Raw genomic sequence first — 20,396 nt, 5'->3', positions numbered from 1 at the left:
AAGCCCGCAAATGCCTCACTGAGTGTTCTTGGGCGATGCCTAGCACACAGGAACACAGCTGGGACCTCCAGCTGGTAATATTGAAGTCGCCTCTGTTTTTCCTGCGATGGTAAAGCGCTCCAGATGGGGCCACACAATACGTACAGTGTATCAACGCAGCTATCCTGATGCTTTGCTTGATCTTTTGGATATGAGTCCACCTTTCTGCATCCTGAAAGACCTAGGTCTGTATTATCACCCTGCTTCAGCTCACCTCACAGTCTGAGCTCAGCAGGGCTCAGCGGTGAAGAAGGTGGGAAGTACTTTAAATACCTACTGACTATCCACTCACATTAAAGCAATATGAGGAGATCGACAGGACCCACAAGCCTTGAGAGGCCCCTATGCAAGACCAGCAGGACAAGTGATGGGCGTGGAGGGTCTCCACACTGTCCTCCTGGCCCACAACTACTCACTGGTGGCCTCTGTACTCATGAAAGGGTGGCAGAACGATACGATCCAGGTTTGCCTGGCAGGGAGACAGAAGCAGGAGGCTGGTTTTTTTCTAGGAAAGTACATATGATGGCACTCAGAGGAGGCCAGTGCTCTGAGGGAGATGCGTCTTATTGTTTATCTCAAAGAAGCAGGGCTTGTATAACTATGATTTCAAACTCTTAACTCTTAAATAGCAGGGCAGAGGCAAATAAAAAGAGGCTTTCTCCACCTCTTCCCAGAGGGACTGCTTGACCCTTTGTAAAGGAGCACAGCACACTAACCAAGAAAAAGCTACCCTGACACTCTCCCTCCTTCCCACCTGCTCTGGCAATGCTGATCCTCTGTGTCACCGAAAGCGACCCAAGTGTCACGGATTAGCAGCGATCGGTGGTCAGAGATGACCACCCAGCAATGGGTGGCCAGAGACGGCTTGGTGCTTGGGTCCAGGATCCCCAAGCACCTGGCTGGGACCTAAAGGAAATGAAACCATCCAGCCCCTCGCCTCTTAGCTCTGCAGCACACCCGGGAGCTCCGGTCACATCGCCACATTCCTGGTGAGATTAAGGCAAGCTTGGTCTCATCACTGGGGCCACAGCCATCCTCCCAGGGCTGAGAGACCTCCATACCTATCTCAGAGTGACACTCAGTAACCCAGGACCCACGCTCTCACTGAGGCACGCAGGGGCAGGAATAGCCATGTGCCATTTTTCCAAAGCTGGTCAAGCCTTTCCACAGCAGACCAAGGGTGGCAGGCCGCCCCGATGCCACAGCCCCCAGCATCTTTGGCCAGAGGAAGCTCTTTCAACAGCCCACGGCGTGATGCTCAGCCATCTATGCAGTTTGATTGTCAACCTGCGGCTCTGCACCAATGGGAAATGCAAAGATCTGCGTGTCCTCATCTCCTGAGATAACGCTACCATCCTGTGTCTGCAAAAATGGCACCATCTGGGTCAACATGGGAAGAGGAGGGCTGAATCAAGCCAGCTATTTAGAACGTGTCCAAATAGACCCGACAGGGCTTTCTGCAAGTTTTCGTCAAGACGTGTATTTCTCCAAGGTCCTTATGGAAGGCAACGGGGACCTGTTGAAGCATCCTTCCAAGATGCTTTCAGGCAGGCCCCACAGGTCACACACCGTAGTCATGAGGGAGCAATAACTGTCTCTCCAATGTTGTCATGGCTAGTGGTGGAATAGCCTCCAACTGGGAACATATCCGTTATAAAAGGTCCTTCACACCGAGCTAATTTTGGGTGTCCAAAATCCCTGGCTCCAGATATCCCCCGCTTCAATGGTATCAGAGACTGGACTATCTGCCTTGCTTTTCTTTACACTGCAGCAGAGGTTTGTGCTGGATACAAGACAATAATGTCACGTTACGAAACAAAAAACAGCTGCTGCAGGCGCCTGGTTACAAGCAGAAATCTCTTTCTTTGCCCTTTGCTCCAGCCTAGAAATCCTGGATAATGACTTCTGAAGCCGGCTGGGTGTGCGCAGTAGCAGCAGGAAAGCACGCTCACATGAAGGTAATGTCGGGCAATCTCTCAGGTTCGTGCACTGCTTGCCGTGGACGGACAACTAATCTGGAGATTACATTAGTATCAAAAGCATCCTAATGACAAAAGCAGGAAGAATTGTCCTGGAACAAAGAGATTTTCCTCAACGTGGTGACTCCAGCTAAGGAAGGAAGCTAAAGCTGAAGTCCTCCTCTGAGATGCAGACGCTCACCACTGATGCTCCATGCTCAAACAGAGATGCCAGGAAAGACAGAAATATCTGCTGAGCTTTCTGCAGCCCGGTCCCACCAACACCACCATGGAGTTCCTACGGGACTTGCCAGCTGTTTGAGTGCAGCTGGCCTGCGGTCTGCAGGCTGGCAAGCTCTGCAAAATGCCCTGCTGCGGAGGCACTCCCACCTATCACTGCTACTGTCAAGGAATCGTTGCACAAAGCATGACTTTGAGGAACGGGCTGCTGGAATTTGATGATGACTCTAAGCTTGGAAAAACTGTAGCCAATAAATCCTGCAGCAGGATATGTAAGGATTGGGGTTTGGGTTGAAGTCAAAACTAGAAATAAAAATGTTCCTTTCGGGAGTTAAAACTCTAATCCTGGGCTCTTGAGTCATAAGTAGGAGTCAATACATTTATTGCCACCATTAAAACTGATGAAGCTGTTTCTCCTCACGCACACTCTGCTTTGACACCGGTATCGTTCCATCGCCTTACGTGGAGCCACATTTGATTTATGCTGGCCGGAGGGGACAGTCCACCTCTCTCTGCCCTCCCCAAGCTACCTGGAGTCTGACAGGCTGTTACAGCTGACGCACCAGCCAAAGGTGCTAAACCAAAGGATGCTTCTTGGGTGACGTCGTCTTAAATCATTTGGATGCAACTGGCTGCTAAAATGGTGAACGTGTCATGCCATCAGATCAGTCTCTGTTTCATCCTCTCTGATGATCCCATTCATTTGGGATGAATAAAAGCAAATAAAGAGGGTATCATCAGCCCTCTCTGGCTGAAGGAAGCCAAGCCGGTGCTATGGCCCTCTTCCTGCTGAACGGTACAAAGGCAAATTGGCTCTTCAGGGATTTTTTCCAGGACAGCCGTTTCTGAATAGCTCCAGGTCTGGGCACATTTGTTCTTAAATAAGCCTGCCTTTTTCTCACAGAACTTCAGCTCCTGGAAGTGGACTATAAGACAGAAAGACCCAGGGGGGCAATGATTTCTGTGCACTACATTTACACTCCACGTCAATCCAGGGTAACTGCTGTGTGCAGACATGCTCCATGTCCACGCATCTTCTCTCCTGCCAGTTCTGGCTCATTCCCTATGTCACACTTGATAGCAGTTTGCCCAGTTTTCTGGTCTCCTGTCAACAGGCTTGATTGGCAGCCCAGTGTGATTCTCTGCCAGGGAACTACTTCTGATATTCACCCTCATTTTTCTGTTTCTTCATCTCACCTCCTGAATCCTGAAATTTTATTCCAGGAACAACAACAACAGAGTTCCCATAAATTATACAAATGCTATTATACACACACACATACAACCTAACTGTACAGCAGCCCATACACCCTAGCCCAGATCAAGATTTTAAGATGGCTTTATGAAGATGGAGACCTATGCGAGGCTCCTCAGTCCATCAACATGTTCCCAAAGGAGCACACTGACTTTCAAAGCAGGTCTGAATGACCTCCCTGATTTGAGAGTCAGGCTCCCCCTTCCTGGTCTTTTCAGCTCTGCTTCCTTTGCAACGCAGCACAGATCAGCTCTGCTTTTTCCTTGTCGTCTAACAAAGCAGCAAGATCCTCTCACCAGAAATTCAACGGCCAAACCTCCTATGGAAGGCAGCCAGGAGGTGCTGAAGAATGGTACCCTCGTATTGCAACCTCTGAGGACCAGCTTAGGGGCCCATCAACAGCAGAAGAATTGTTCACTTGAAACACAGTCCCCGTTTCCAGCTCACCAGGGTCCTTGCCAAGAAAAGCAAGAGTTATTTGTTACACCTTCCTTCCTCCAGAACTAAACTACTGACCCTTTCTGAAACAATACACCATGGTTCTCCTTCATCAACTTGGAAACTCTGGAACAAAAGAAATCACATCCCCGTTGTGAAGAAAGGAGTTGTTCTTTTGAGAAAGCATTGGTAGTTTCTTTAAAGGACAGTAGCAAGCTTCTTTTCCAGGAGCCCTGCTAAGCCAGCATGGAAAAAGGACTTTCATGTTTCACCTGAAACAAGACTGGACAAGTGATTGGACAACTTCACATTGCTTCTTCAGTGTTGCCAGAGCTTGGCCACCGAAGATCTTGCGATTCACAAGCTGCTTGAGCTGTGGTGTTCAAGATTTGAAAATTATTGAGGCAGGCCTGCTTTCCAGTAACGCACAGCCCTAATTTGAAGCGAACCCTCTTTGGGTCACTCCCGTATTGCCTGTACAGAAGTTGGACACTTTGCAAGGTGTTCTTCAAGTCTCTGGTTGACTGCACGGAAATTTTCAGGACAGGGACTACAGAAAGGAGGCTAGACCTCAACAGCAAAGCATTGCAGCACCACAACATTTTGTTATGAAGAAAGACATGGCCCTAATAGGCAGAAATCTCTCAGCATGAAGAAACAGCTCAGCTGCACAACGATGTTTTTTATTTCATTTCAGGAGCCAGCCACCATTTCATGCAGAAGAGACTCCACAGCGTTAGCTGTATCCTGTAAAGCAGTCTGGAGAACATGGCCCCTGTCATAGCCTCATTCCTGGTGGATGAGAGGAGGTGGCCTTACCCTGGCTTTGTACACAGTTTTGCACATCATCCTGCTGCAGTTCATGGCTGTCTTTCCAAACCTCACTCCAGCAATGCAAAGTCAGCCATAGTGGCTGGTTCCAGCTTGCACATGGATAACAATCTCTGAAGGTTGGACATGGCTCCACAGATGTTGTCATGATGATGGATTACCCCAGGCTGTAGCTGTCTGCGCTCATACAACCTTACACACCCTGCTAGATCTGTTTAGGAGGAGAAGGCTGAACTGCAGGGAATGGATACGTTAAAACTCTGCCCTGAGCCAAACACCAAGCACCATGTCTTCACACCACTCCCTTTTCGGATGCTGAGCATCAGTTGGTCAGGAAACACAATGTTTTTCCTCAAATAATGGGAACAGTTAGTACCTTGGGAGCAGGGCAGTCAACAAAGGAGCTCCCAGGTAGTCTTTTCTTCGCTGCCTTCCTGTTGCAGAGAAGAATAAAGTTTCTCTGTACCTCTCATGCCGAAACTCCCTAGCCTTGAGAGTGCTACCACCATGGTCTGCCCTGGACCGATTTGCAGGTGGGCTGGCAGCCAGAGCTGGTGCCGTAGGGCGGCTGGCGGCAGTCCCTACATTGTGCTCGTACAGTTTTGCAGGTCTCTACATGTGACTCTCAGGCCGTATAAGACCAGCTGGTGAAGTAGAAGAAGCAGCAGGCCTCCTATTAGCAATTTGCATTTCTTACCTGGCTCCACTGGCCACTTTCTCAGCCCAAAAGCTGATGTGTTATTCACATGGCAGGCACTTCATCACAACCTTCGTTCACCTTCAAAACCAATGATCTTCCTTTGGTGCAGGATTTCCTGGGCTGTGGGCCATGCTCTCATTGTGTTGAGCATGGGCTGGTGCAAAGGCATGGGACATGACCCAGGAAGCTTGCCCGAGGAAACAGCAGGAGGAGATTACAACAGCCTGAGGGTTTCTCATAGGTACCGTTGTCCTGTGGGGCCCTTGGGATCTATGGCAGAAGATGTTTGCTCCGAGGTCAGACTTTGGGAGGGAGGCAATGAACCTGTTCCCTTTGCGTGGCCATAGAGCAGCCTGGCCAGGGCCAGCTCCTTGGTCAAAGCTGGGCCTTGGACTCTCCGCTGTGGACACTCCTTGGAGCGAGATAGTCAGTTTGCACAGGTAGGAAAAGAGGCAAACAGGCAGCCTGTAGTGGCTTTCAAGAGAAAGTTAAATATTTAGAGTCAGCATCCTAAGTGCCTTGTAGAAGTCCCCTTACAACAATCCAATACGCTGCTCTCCTTTCCCAACTGGACACCCTCAATAAATCCATGTGTAGAGACCCGGCATATTGCCGTAGGGGTTAGCAGCAAGCCCTGACCTTTGGGAAGAGCCTCCCAAGCGGCATCAGCTCCTTTTGTGGGAACAAAGTGCAATTACAACCACTGTGTCTAATTTTAGATGACTCCCACTCCCACCCAGGCTGTTTGCTTAAGTCCGAGTGCATTTGAACAGGGAAACGCCAGAGCCAAAGCGATTCTAATCTCAAAGGTAATTTCTTGCCAGGAGAGGGGAAAAGGGGGGCGGGGGAGGGAATAAAATCAGATAATATTATTTTGCACTAACAATCAAAGCCTGCGTGCCGGGAGGGTGTTTGAGCAGAGGGAAATCCAGCTGCAGGCACTGCCCTCTCGTGGTACAGGATTAAAATCTCGCCCTTCCAGAAGCAGAGGATGACTCCTGCGAGCATCCCTGCTCCAGCTCAGCCCCAGCAAAGCGGATCACCGCGGGGAACACAGCGAACAGAAATGGCTGTTAAAAAAATATCGATAAAGCGTATGCACAGCTATCTGCCTCTGCAATTAGGTTACGGTTTATGCCTCTTCACTTCAACCAAATCCCACGCGTTTTATCTTTCTGAAGCCATTTTTCTGCATCGTTCTGCCCTCTCTCCAAGTCCTTATTTGCAAACCTTGCATAGAGAAAGAGCCTGAAATATTATTTGGCCTAGCAATGCTCCCGTCTGCAGTGTCTGAGTGCTCAGAAACATCGGTGTAGTACTTGCACAGCACCCAGGGGAGCCAAGATGACACGAGCTGGCACACAAAGCCTGACAGGCAGAGTAGCCACTGATCTTGAACATCCCCAGGAAGCAGAACACCGCTCCCTCTGCACCCTGCTCTCGTCCCGGAGGCTGCCTGCGCTGCGGTGAGACGCCTCTTTCTCTCATCACAGTCTCGCGAATGGCTAAGCCATCTCCTCCAAAAGCACTTTCCAAAAATAATCAAGCTGAGGCAGACACCGAGCATGGAAAATTTTAGCCCAAGCAGTTCCTGTTAGACACGGCTGTACACAGATGAAAATGGAGCAAAGAAATGGGAAGGGCAATCACAGGTTTGGCTGTTTGGAGCGCGCGCACGCGCTCGTGTATGTGTCCCTGTCTCTTGGAAATGTGGGATAGGAGAAGAGGAAATAATAAAACTTCACATACAGAGATCAGCAATTTTTGTCAGTCACAAAGCGGCACCAGCCTGGTTGACCCTTTCTCACAGCAAGTGTTTTCACAGCGTTTCAGTGCCCGGCAGGTTTCCCTCTTGCCTACCCCTCCGGCAACAAGTCACACTCGCAGATGAGGCTTATCAAAAACCTATTTACTTGGTCACGGAGCGAGATTTAAGTTGGGATTCCCAGAGAGGGGCTTTTGCTAAATGGCCACAAAGCTCCTCAGAGGTGAACCTGATCCCGATAACCCCGAGGCTGAACCACACGCAGGCGTGCACGCACGCACGCATCCTGTTCGAGCGCGCAGGAGAGATTTCCCAAGCTAACATTTACACGGTTCTCCGGAGGACAATAAAGCTATATGAACTGTAGCAACCATTATTAGATGTTATAGCAGTAGACCCAGCCAGCGAGCTAATCTGAGACCTGGTTTTCAACAAACATCAAATTCTCTCGTTATTCAGATACCTGCGTTTCAAACCCGCCATTCCCAAGGTGTTCGACTTGCACAACCCCTGCCGCAAGAGCCTCTCTCCTCATGCTGTCTAAATCACAGTGAATACTTCTAATAGCATACTCATTTCTCCCATCCCGTATTTTCCTCCTCCTGTGGAGGTACACACCAACCCACCCAAAGTCACCACCGTATTTAAGAGTCTTGGGTGATGCAGCAAGACAAGTTAGATATAGCGAGGCAGCTAGCACAAGCCTTTACACAGATTTTATCCTACCTAACAGGCTGGTTTGCAGCATTTCTGCTCTTTAATCCCGCTCTAGCAGTCCAGGAAAGTGATGAAGCACATGCTTAAATATAAGCGTGTGCTTAGGCTGAGCTTGCTTAAGCGGGGGCGAGGGTGCGATTAGTACAAAGGATAGACTCTTGTGTTTTGATGGATTGACACCGTACATTGAGTAGCTCATCGGTTTTCCTTTCTGCTACTGAAATACGTGCTGCGCTCTTAAATCAACCTTCTCCAGGAAGGTAATTCCATATGATCAGTAAGTTTCCAATAGACACTATCCAACCCTCCTTCTGACACCGTGGGCTAGGATTTCTGCAGCATCGTGACAGTACGAAAACTTCAGGCTTAGAAACGCTACACTGCCCCAGCAGAGTGATGGATCTGCTTCCAGGAGGCGAAAAATCCTCAAGCCAAACAAAAAACCAGAAAAGGTCTTTCCATGACTTTGTTTTCTTTTTCCACATTCTATTCTTCTACCAACTCTTACATCTTCATGAACCGATCTCGGTGCAGCTCTTCAACAGCCAAGCTATTCTCCATGGGGTAAAACATCAGCAAAACACGCGACTCCAAGCCAGCGCTGAAACTGAACTGCTTCGCAAAATGAAAGTAATATGAAGTTGGTATCTTCCCAGTGAAATGAATTAATAATGTTAAAAATCAATAGTAACTTAACAATCCTATAAAATGTGTGAAATTAAATCAGTGAAAGAAGTTGGCAAACCCTTTAAAGTTTTGCTGATAAAAAAAAAAAAATTAGAAATTGTCAGCTTTCAAGGTATCTTAAATACCGTGGAGGAAGAATTGCACCCTGTCAAAATAACTTGCTCTTGGAACATTCATGTGAAATCTGTAGTGATCTTAAACTTGGTTATTTTGATGTTAAAATGTGCTGCCCTTATCTTTTCAGAGAGTTCATAAAATTAAACTTTATCTAAGGAAGAGCCAAGCACCCTCTCTCCTGAAAGTGTTTAGCACAAATGGTTGGGAGTGAGACCAAATTCATAACTAGTACAAATACTGATCTTTTCAAAGCAATAAAAAGTAGACAGAAAAATGCATTGAAAAAATATTCAGGGAATTTGTTTTAATTCTAATTTAATTTACTAGCACATGAATGCAAAATGAGTACTTTTAAAAAATACTCTCTCTCACTACTTAAATAAATTTAAGACCCTGAATAAATAGTGATGGAAGTGATTTTTGGCTTACTCAATCCCCCCCCCCCCCGCCTTCTTTTTCTTTGCTATTTCTGTTACCTTGCTACTTATTGCTAGCTCAAGTTCACAGCTGCAGGGAGGGCTTTTTTTTGTTTTCCCCCCTGCTTTGTGAGCAGATCAGCTTGAATCCGGAGGGGAATTTCATGGTTGTGGCTGTCTCCCTGCCTCCAGAGTTGAGGAGAAAGCTGTCTAGCCTCCCTTCGATAAAAACCGTGGTGGAGCAGATCAGTACATTTGAATCTCAAACTAAAAAGAAAAACAACAAAAAAACCCCCAGATTTCATAAACTCAACCAGATGCCTTAGAGAGGCAAATATCTTGTTCCTCTTTAATTAAAAGGTATAGCAAATAAAAATCTGGTTTTAATTAAACAGCAGGAATATGTTATCTCCGCAAACCACTCTGCCGCGGTGAATTAACTTTTGCTAGGATTTTTTTTTTAAATCCACCGCATATCAATCTAAACCTGGCACAGAGAAGGAGAATTTAGTTTCTATAAGAATATATATAGATGCTCCAAGATAACAAGGCAGCAGCTCCTGAGCGGGTATAAACTGGCAGGGCCAAAGGTTTATACAAGTTTAGGCTAACACCAAAATGGGTCCTTTAGAGCCGGTTGGTGTTGACGGCCACACTCAGCGCAGACGCTAACCTAAACGTACACACACGCTCGCATATAAGCACGCTTAGCCTTTGCTCTACACACCGAGGGATGCAGGGAATTTAACCGTAACGTTTAGTCCAGTTTCAATCAAGAGCCAACAAGCCGCTTGCTCCAGTCCCTCCAGGGCTGTCCTCCTCCCGCAACCAGCACCCTCACGGATGCAGCGTGCCCGCACGCTTGCACGCAGCAGCTCCCGGATTGCAGGGGAAAAAACGCTTTGTACGAAGGCGTCTGCAAGCAGGGTTAAGTCCTGGCTTTTCCCAGCAGCATGGTATCCCAAGCCAGGACCGAGCCTGCTTGTAAAATAGTGCAGGTGTGTTTATCGTAATCATCTCTCACTAAAAAGAATCAGGTTCAGGGGGTTTAAATATAATTAGCATGAGCTACACTCCTGCCTTTAATCACTACCTTGCTAGTTAATATAATCAAGAAGGCAAACAAACAAGGATTAACTCCGTTAAATTAAAAAAATATATATTCTACTGGGAAGCTTGCAAAGGAATTTTGTTTTGTTATGCTGCTACAGAGCATCATTTTATTTCCGCATTAGAAATTACTTTTAACATAAAAATACTCTCCTCTCACTACCTCCCGTAAGGAAGAGCCAAAATACAACACCCTTTATTTTTATTTCACATTCAATATAACCACGACGCTTTGCACTTTCACAACGTCTTTCCCTAGAAGACATCCAAGCACTTAAAAATGTTTTATCATATGTCAAATATAAGAAAGCAGTTGGATAACACACCTGCTGCTCTGGCAATTTATCCAAAATGATATATCAGACATAAATACAGGTTTCAGTACATTTTGATGTCCCCAAATGTTTGGGTCAGTATATTGCTGTAATTACTGTGGCTGGACCCGCTTGTTTGGCATCTGAGAAAATGCCTGAATCTGGAACTGAGCTTTGCCTGTTCGGACATGGGATGGGATATTTTGCAAATGAGCTTTATCATGATATAGGAATCATTCCCCTATGAAATAACCTTTTATTTCACATAGAAAGCTCCGTTTAAACCGCGCCTAAATACAGGAAACGCTCTTATCAGCAGAGATAGAGGCATAATGCTTTAACACAAGGCTTGCGGACTGCTGCGATCCTGAAGTTTCACGTTCGCAAGAGGAAGCCCAGATAAATACAGGCACGTGGATATAAGCCTGTTTGGATGCGTACGTATCGCGTATCTCCTTGCAGAGACAACAAATAGCTAATGCACTCCCCCCCTTTGCTACCTCCGTTGTAAACCAGCCCTCGGGATCTTCCGTAGATATATTTCACACAACCCCTCCAGCTCTCCCTGAGAAAGGAGAGTCAGCTCTACCAGCATGTTTATTGATACAGGATGTTAAGTACCTGACTGACCAGCTTTTGCTTATCATAAAGACACTTTTTGTGCAAATTTTATGGAATGTGCCCTGCCAGAGTTTAGAGGAAAATGGGAGATTGTCACGGTAACGATGTCATGGGGGCTGCAGTTGGGAGAGGTCCCTCTGGGAACCGCAACATCAGCACAATTCTGAGCATTTGCAACTATTATATATTTTTTTAAAAAATTACTTCATAGCTGTGCCAAAAAAACATCTAGGGGGAAAAAAAGAAAAAAGGAAAATACTACAGTATTCTTCACCGGTTTGCAAATAAACGTCTGTCCTTTCCACTTAGAAACTGCAAGGAGGAGAAAACCATTAGAAGAAAATATTCCTCCCCAAATACTGCGTTTTAGAAGCAACGCTGTCAATACTGCAGGACTCAAAACAGGTTAAAAAGATGCTCGGCGGATAGCTGCAGCTAGCTGAGGCCACGAGCCTGGAAAGCATTACTGCTTACGACAGTGCTTTAACTCACGGCGAGCCCAATCCTGCAGTGATTTATTCAATGTGCTCCATTTTATTTCCTCTGAGCAGCTCCTCAGAGCTCAGGGAAACTCCTCGTGGTGCATAGTTAGAGATAAAAACCTCGGCGAGGTCCCTGCCACCCCAGTAACGCAGCTCATGAGGTCTTAACGCCCTCCATGCTCAGCGCGGGATTAAGCGGGACCCTAAATAAAGCCAGGCTTAAACGCGTCCCTCCACTAGGTCAAAGATGAAGTAACAGCTTCAAAAATGCACCGAGCTGCTTGAAAATTGCAGCTTTTGCAAGGGAGATGTCAATCATCTTTCCTATTTTAATTGCTCGTGTCAGGCAATTCACAAAAAGCGGAACCGAACGTACCGGTCCCAAAAATAAATGCAATGTTTTCCTCCACAATACCTGTATTTCCAGAAGCCAAAGACTGATTTTACAGCACACTAAAAATGTTTAGTAAAACTGAGGTTGCTTTTGTTTATAACCAACGGTGTTTTCTGATTTTACGTTCCTAATTTTGGAATCAAAGTGCAGGGAACAAACCCCACCTTTTCCCACGGAAAATTTAATTCTGTTAAAAAAAAAAAATAAAAAATCTTTAAAACCGACCAACCATTTCTAACAGCAACCGGGAGAGGATACAAAGTTGAATAATGCAGAAACGCAGGTCCCGGTTCTGCCTCTCTTATCATTTCTTGCGTCGCCCAGGGAAGTCAGAGACTGCAGGAGCCCATCTGCTCGGGCAGACAGAAAGGTGACTTTAACCGCATCTGTCCAGAGGCAAATTCTACAGGATGAAATTCTCTTTCACAGCCACGGCCATACGTGCTGCGTATCTTTTTCGTTGTAAATGCATAGTGTCAGGGACAATTTAAAGAGACTTACGTCAAGCAACGAGACGTAGCTAAGCTCTACTTTGAGGACCAGAAATATTCACGTGCTGTGCTTTTTTTAAAAAGAAAAGATATTAAAAACTCAAATAATATTCAAATTACAGGCTGATGACTTGAAATAAATTACAGATATCACTGTGCCATAGTAATACATCAGTTTCTATATCTGCCCTTTGAAAACGCCTTCAGGTGTTTATGAGCTGCTTCTGCATTTCACATAGGTTTGCTCATTCCTGGGGTGCTTTGGAGAGGAGGTAGCGCCTGCAGGGCCAGGAGGGTCAGAGCTTCTTGACTCGCGTCCATCCCCACGGTGTGTCTCAGCACGGGGCCAGCGGCACGGTTCGGCACTGCACGCTGAGCCAGATCCTCGTCTGCTGAAAATCAGCGCTGGAGGCGAGCGACATGCCATCTGCTCATCGGCTGCAAAGCAAGCGCGCGGCGCGACTCGACAGGGGCGCAGCTGCGAAACGGACCTTTTCTGCTCATTTTTAGCGCAACCTGCGTTTGTTGAAACAAAGGTGGGATTTTTCCAAAGCGCTCGGTGTTGAGCCCGGCGACGTTAAGCGGCAGTGATTTCAACGGGAGCGGAGACAGAGTGCAAAACATTTTAAAACTCCTGCTGTCCTAACACCTGCAAAATCCCAAGGCTTTCCACAGAATGGGACTGAAACCAGCAGGGACTTTCAAACATCATTAAAATAGGGGATGGGCATAAGAATGAAAGCAACTCCTTGTTACATTAGATCCTTCTTTCAGCAACGTCCTTGACTCTCAAGAACAGACAAGTGCTAATAGCCCCCTTCCCGCAGCTCCCTGGAGCACCCCGTTATGCATTGCCAAAATCTGCTGATGCACTGGAAGCCATGAGCTCTCCACAATGGGACGTGGATGATGATAAAGGCACAGAGAACAGCAGCAGAGCCAGAGATGGTTGGGGCATATTGCAGCAAGAGAAGAGTAGGGTTGGTTTGGAAATTGGGATCACAGGGCTGTTGTCACCACTTGACGATGGTGGGGACCAAAATGCCCATCGGTGAGCTTTGAAGCACCAGGATCACTTCCCACCTCCAATCTGTTTAGCCAGCAGCTGGAATCAGGTGGAAGAATATGGCAACTAACAGTAATTTCTGGAGCTCTGAAAATTCGTGGTACCTGAGATAAACTAAGAGTCAGAGGAGACGGTATAGTCATGGCCTTTACATGCACATGAGAGCGCATTGTTGGCAAGACCATCACCGTAAAGCGTTGAAACAAACTCTCTTGTTTATCAAGACCATGACAGTGAAAGCACATGGATCCATTCTTGTTGGGGCTGAAATAAACCACTAGTGTTTTTCCACATATTTCCCCCCGCTTCTGGAAAATGTTCACTTTCTGAAACATTTTTTAAAATTTTTGAAAGTATCCTTCTACTGTAGCTAACCTGATCGGTCACCCTCATCTGTGCCCCAAAGCAGAAAACAAAAAAAGGGAGTGAAAACAAGAGATAAAAGGCATGTAAATATAGAAAAAGGAATTAATCGAATGCATTAAAATTCTGATTTTAAAAGCTGTATTGTGAGAGAAGAAAATGTGTAACCTATTTTGGTAGATTGTAAAACAAGGAGTCAACAGGAGCAAAGGCAAAATCCCTCTTCTATGCTTTTCTAGGTGCTTCAGCAAGAGCTTTGTAAAGCATTTATTTTGGAGGCTGGTGGTTGACCCCACCTCTTTCTTCCTCCCCAAGAAAAATCCAAGAAAACATAAATATTGTTTGAGTTAACTCAAACATTTTTTTTTTTTCTTTTATCCCTTAAACCAGAAAACAGTAGGGAAAGAAATGTTCAGATCAAACACAACATTTCATTGTATCTGAAACAAAATGTTTCAGTTTTGGCTTGGGGTGAATTTTGCAGTATTTAAAAACACAACATTTAACCAAATTTAGTCTCATAATATCTTGTTGAAATCAAAATATTTCCCTTCTAAAGTTTCAGCAAAAAACCAGTTTTAATTAGGGAAAAACCCACTCTTTTCAGTTAAATCTAACTTATGTTCAACACCAACTCACAAGTAGTTTTTGTAAAACCAAAAAATGCATATTTTGGGCACATCAGCTAAACATCTTTTGAGCTCAGGCTGGTACTCTGGGGCCCCGACGTGCGTTTTGGGTACTTAACTATTGCCACAGCTTGAACATCGCTGTCATATCTGTCCTGCAGCTGAGAACAAGGCTGCTTCATGCTAGGTGCTGTAGGAAGACTCTGAGAAAAATATGAGTATCTGCATTATGATGATGATGATGGGAGCCTGGGTGCTGCTGGCTTGGACATTCAAATATCAAAAAAAATGCAGGGAACAAAAGGCACCCCCTTGTTTCTTTTTATCTTTGGATTAAGCTATCGTTTCTTTGGCGCTCCCGTTCCCCATCGTCTTAGCAGCTCTCGCTACACTTGAAAGGTTTGACTTTGCTCAATACGATCAATAGCTAAGAACAGCAGAAAGAGATGATGATCAACACGAGAATATAATATCTGCTTTGGCTCTTCGGTGGCTCTGAAAACGTGCAAGTATTGTTGGGGAGATGGAAAATAATATGAAACACTCACTAACAGCATGTAGCGTAGAAACTTAGAAAACCACTGTAGTCATTGACTCACAGATGGTCAAATGAACAACATGTTTCTATTCCTGTATTTAATTAAATCTTAATTATGCCACCAACAGGGTTCAAAACGGCATTATGAAACAGCTTGCATGAATACCAAAATACGATTGGCTGACGAGACTTTGAACTCGTGTAATTATCTTCCCAAAAAAGCGCACACGTTGGGTCTGTAAAGCCTCTTCGCCAAGCAGCCCATTGCACCACAGCACAAGATTAAAAATAAATTCATGCAGAATATACTCGGTTCGAGATATGGAGCTGATAAATGGAGAGGCAGATTTCAAATTACCAGTGAGCCCAGCTGAAGGATGCTGGGAGTCAGAGGGAGACTTTCCAAGCCTCCAGTACGCTCTGGATCAGGTCCCTCCATGGAGGCTTTGCCTCTTACCTTTGTTGGTCTGTAGATAAAATGGAACCATAATAAAATCAAGCAACTCTAATTTAATTCTTCCACCAGCTGATCACGTGAGTCAATTAAAAACAGCTGCCTGAAATATTCCTTTGAATTGTCTTTTTTTGTTGTTGAAAGAAGGCCCTTTATTGAAAAGAAGTATTTTGGAGGATCTTTCTCTTTCATTTTTAAAATGGCAGCTAAAACCCAACAACAACAACAACAACAACAACTTGTGAGCGCGTTTTCCCAAGGAGTTTAGTTTTTTGCGGTGCTTCCCAGAGCAGGGGGGTGAGAAGGCCCCTGGAAGGGAGCTCCATCCTAAATTCAACTCCCAGGCTCTTCTTCCACCTTTTAATGCCATTTCAAGCTCCTTTTCAACTTGACATTCAGAGCGGGGATCACCTGCCCCTATCCCGCTTACAAGCATCCCATGGAAGAGCCGCGCATCCGAGAGCAAAAGAGCACAGCGTCCAAGGTGCGCCCACCCCACAAGCCACAGGTTCAAGAAAAAGCACAAGAGGCGTTAAAAAAAAAAAAACACCTTACCGCTTTCAACTTTTATGAATGGTTTTCTACTTTGGCAACATTTTCTTTGGTGGACACACACAACACCTGTCCAACAACCCTCCAGCCTTGGTCTGAAAAGACACTTCTTCTGTGCAGAGCAGTGTATAGGGAGAAGGAGGAAGATGAAGAGGTCATTTTATCATTGTATTTTTTTTTTTTTTTCCATTGAGATACTAAAATTTAAGCCATTCTGTTGAAAAACCATTAGGAAAAAAGATGTGATGCATTTCATGACTGGGTACATGAACTCTATATTTTTTTATGGAGGTGGTCAGAGCAAATAAGGCACAGAACAAGGCTCTGTGTGGATTTACAATTTAAAATTAAAAAAAAAAAAAAAGAAAAAGAAAAAAGCCCCAAAACTGCCCCCGGTCAAAATTTTCTGCCCAAGATCCATAATTTGTTGAGGGTTAGATTTTCAGTGAAAATTATAAGTTTGCGATGGTTTTAAATTTTAAAAAATTTTTACGTCCTCCTCCCACCTTTGGAGACATTTTTAAAGATGAACTCGAATTTCTAAGGAAAGCAGACCCTTTTCAGAAAAACTTCGGATAGTGCAAAAAATTCAGTTGGGTGAGGGGAAAAAAAAACTTCACTAGAAAACTTCAACCTATTTGAAGCTTTTGTTTGGTTGGATCACCCGCACGCAGATAAAAAGTCTCCATTGAAAATACAAAGGTTCTTCAGGAAAACGGAGAATGGGAAGACCCCTGGATGGAAGAAATCCTGGCTGGGGACACCTTTAACGCCTGTCTCAGAGAGGTAGTAGACCCCAGCAGTCTCCAAAGTGTCCTCACACCCCAGGTGCTGGATGCTACTGGGCATCCCCCGTTGGGACATGCCCGCCCGGGGATGGAGGCTACCTCTGCCGCCGCCTTGCCAAGCTAACAAAAGCCCTGGGAGAAGCGTGCGTGGAAGCCTTCGCTCCCTTGAATTTTCATTTCAAAATGAAACATGACACAGACACACACTCAGTAGATGGCTGGCAGCGCTCCCGCTTCCTACAAAAGCCCACCAGATTTGCCGAGGGAGAGAATGTCTTTTCACACCCCTTACTCGCACTTTTTGATTTTTCGACCTAATTTGATTACCGATTCGCCTTAAAAGGAGAGCAGAGTTTTTCTCGGGCTTTCCTTTTTTCCCCAGTGAGGCCTCACGCTCCCTGAAATACCCAAAATCGCTGACACAGTGCGCTCCTCCAGGAATCCAGAGCCTTTCCCACTGAGTTACAAGCTGCCAAGCAGGCTATATTATAACAAAAGAAGTTTTTATATCCTCCTGTAGGCAGAATACTGGAAACTACCATGAAATGTGCATTATCTGAACGGTATTTGTTGATGGTTAGAATCAGCTTATTTAGGAAATTTCCAGCTGATATGTAAACACGCCATGGAGAAGGACGGAGACAGCAACAGTGATGCAGGCAGTGTCTGAACCCTCTTGGCCCCAGTCCTGGGACTTAATATCTTAATAACTTGTCCTTATGAGTCACTGCAGTGAAGGAGCCAGGATTGCTCTTGTCACATTTGGTAAGTGGACTGAAATGCAGTTGCGGACTGTGCAGTGGCTCAAGATGGGGCTGGGCGAAACATCTCCATCACGGCAGGGATGCCGTCGTTTGCTAGGGAGCTTGCAGAGGGGTATTGTTTAAAGGATTAAAAGGAAAAATAACACAGGGAAAAAAAAACAGGTAAAGCTGAAAAGAAAAGATGAGAGAGAGAGGTAGGGAGTGACAAATTTTAGGCAAATGTGTCAGTGGACTCAACACAGGTGTCTGGCCAAAGTGCTCCAGCCTGCCATAAACAGGAGGTCAAAGCGATCAGACAGTCCCTTTTGGCATTAAACTTCTGAACGTTTGATTAAATCAGTGAAGAGCACTAATGGCTAGCAGGAGGCCAGCCTGGATTTTCACCGGATCAGCGTGACTTGGCCCATCCCTTATTTCCTCAGTTCTGCTCAAAAGAAGGCCGTTGTACAAAGCAGTGCCCACAAATTCTGCCTCTTGGTGCTTTCTGCACCCAACGCTAACCTGTGAAACGAAATGCAAGTAGTCACAGCAAAGAGGACCGGCAGCAAATGTTATTATTGAGCAGCTCAACTGATCAATCCAGAGCCTAAATATCAGGGTGATGGATGCTTTTCTCTCTCTTTCTGTTCTGCATCACTGGCAACGCAAGTTTTGCAGACCGAGTTACAGTCTAAGCACTGCCACGCAAGTCCACTGCCTCCGCTACCTTGCACCGATTTCCCTGAGCAGAAGCTGATGAGAAAAGAAAAGAAAACATGCAGGGAGCTAGCAAATCTTCACGTCTCTGAAAGCGTTAGACTTCAACGGTGAGCTAATTCTGCATTGACCGATGGCACCAAAGAAAAGCAAATCTGAAAGCAAACAGATTTCTCTTGGGGAAAGGCAACGCGTTTTACGCACAGGTTTTGCAGGGTAAAACCAAACTCTCAGAGTGACTTTGTAGGCAGCAAAGTGTCTGCAAAAACAGCACCTTCTGAGTCATCAGCTGTGATCCTCGTGCACGTATCTGCCAACTCCAGCAAGAAAACCAGCTTTCGTGCTCTTGGGCGTGTTGGAGCTGCAGATTCAGGCCGGCTCTGCGAGAGGGAGCTCCATCCCCCTCTGGCTCCTGTCTTCCCAGGACACGTTATCCGAAATCCTCCCGCGGAGTCCGATTCCTGGCACGGACGTGGGAACAGGAAGGAGCCCTGAGAGATGTTCGGGTCCCAGCCCACGTCCTGCAAAGAAACACCAGGGCTGCCCAGACAAGGGAGCAGATTTTTCCCACCCCCCCCAAAAAAAAGGCCCCTAGCACGGTGCTTTCATTTGAAACTTGCCGTGAATTCAATTTCCTTGCCAAGAGGTGGGGGTAAGAGGGGAGAGGATCTGTCATGCACGAGTGCTCCCCGCTACCCTTCTCACAGAGTCCTTCATCCTTCTTTTTCTCAAAAGGAAAAAAAAAAAAATTGGGAAAGAATCAGGAATTGCTTGATAATATAAGTAAAAAATGTACGTATTCTCCACACCCTGATTTTCTCTGCTGTCCCCTTTCTGCTGACAGGGAGACCCTCCTAAAGGAAAAGCAAAAAGGAGCAAGGTAAAGGAGTGAAAGAACTTGTCCCCAAAAACATTTCTCTGGTTTTCTTCTAAACTTAGGAGACTTTTATGTGAGTATTTCAAAATGAGGGTTTGGGTGGGGTTCCCTTCTTTGTAAGAGGTAAGAAATAAAAATACAAGAAGTAAGATTTCTTCCACATTTAATTGTTCCCTGAAAAAATGTGGGGAATCTGAAAAAAACTGGGAGTTTTACATTAATTTCCAAATTAAAAACATAGAGTATCAACATGTCATTACTTCCTCCTTGCTGTGAAACACTAAGGAGAAAATATTGAAAACTGTAACTTCCAAAAAACGATCATCACGATTTTTGTCTGAGATGCGTTTTCCAGCAAAAACCAAAAACAAAACCTAAAAAAAAAAAAGGGAAAACAAATCTTATCAGTGACATGTTTTGGTCCCCGCTCTCCAACAGGCTCTTTATTTTTAACCCCAGAGATTTGTATCTGGGTCAAGTGTACGACCAATCGCCCTCCTCCCACAGCGCAAGATTGAGCCTATCGTTCCTCAGGTTAGAAATGCATTTTGCAAAACTCTCTTTGGGTCGGCGATTAGACTGAGTTCAAGGCCAATTCATATTCCATATGAATCGGTTGGTCCAGTCCTAGTGACAGCAGCCAGAATATCAAATATACGACAAAACTGGCCTGCTTAATGATATTTAAAACATATGGCACAACAACGTACCCCGCATTTCCATAGCTTCACGTGTGTGCGTTACTGATACGCCTTGCATTATAATGAAAATATTAGTACACGTTGGATTGCCGTCCCCCTCCCCCTTCCCTCCACATGGAAGGATTTCGTCATGTGTCTGCTCCGGTCTGATTTTGTTATTCATCTGTGCTGAGTGCCTGACAGATGTTTGCTTGCAAATTTCTAAATTGGTCTGCGCTGGCCTCGCTTTGCTCCCGCTGCATTCACCAGGCGTTTTACCCCACTGCGTATGGGGAGCAATGCTGCCTGCCCGCTCCTGCCTCCTTCCCGCTGCAGGGAGATAAACCCGTACAGCAGCTGTGAGCTACAGTGCTGGGAACATGCACTGGGAGAAAAAAACAACCACCACAAAAC

This window comes from Gymnogyps californianus, chromosome 7, assembly GCF_018139145.2.
Source record: "Gymnogyps californianus isolate 813 chromosome 7, ASM1813914v2, whole genome shotgun sequence".
NCBI classification, from domain to species: domain Eukaryota; kingdom Metazoa; phylum Chordata; class Aves; order Accipitriformes; family Cathartidae; genus Gymnogyps; species Gymnogyps californianus.
This window is presented reverse-complemented; position numbering follows the sequence as displayed.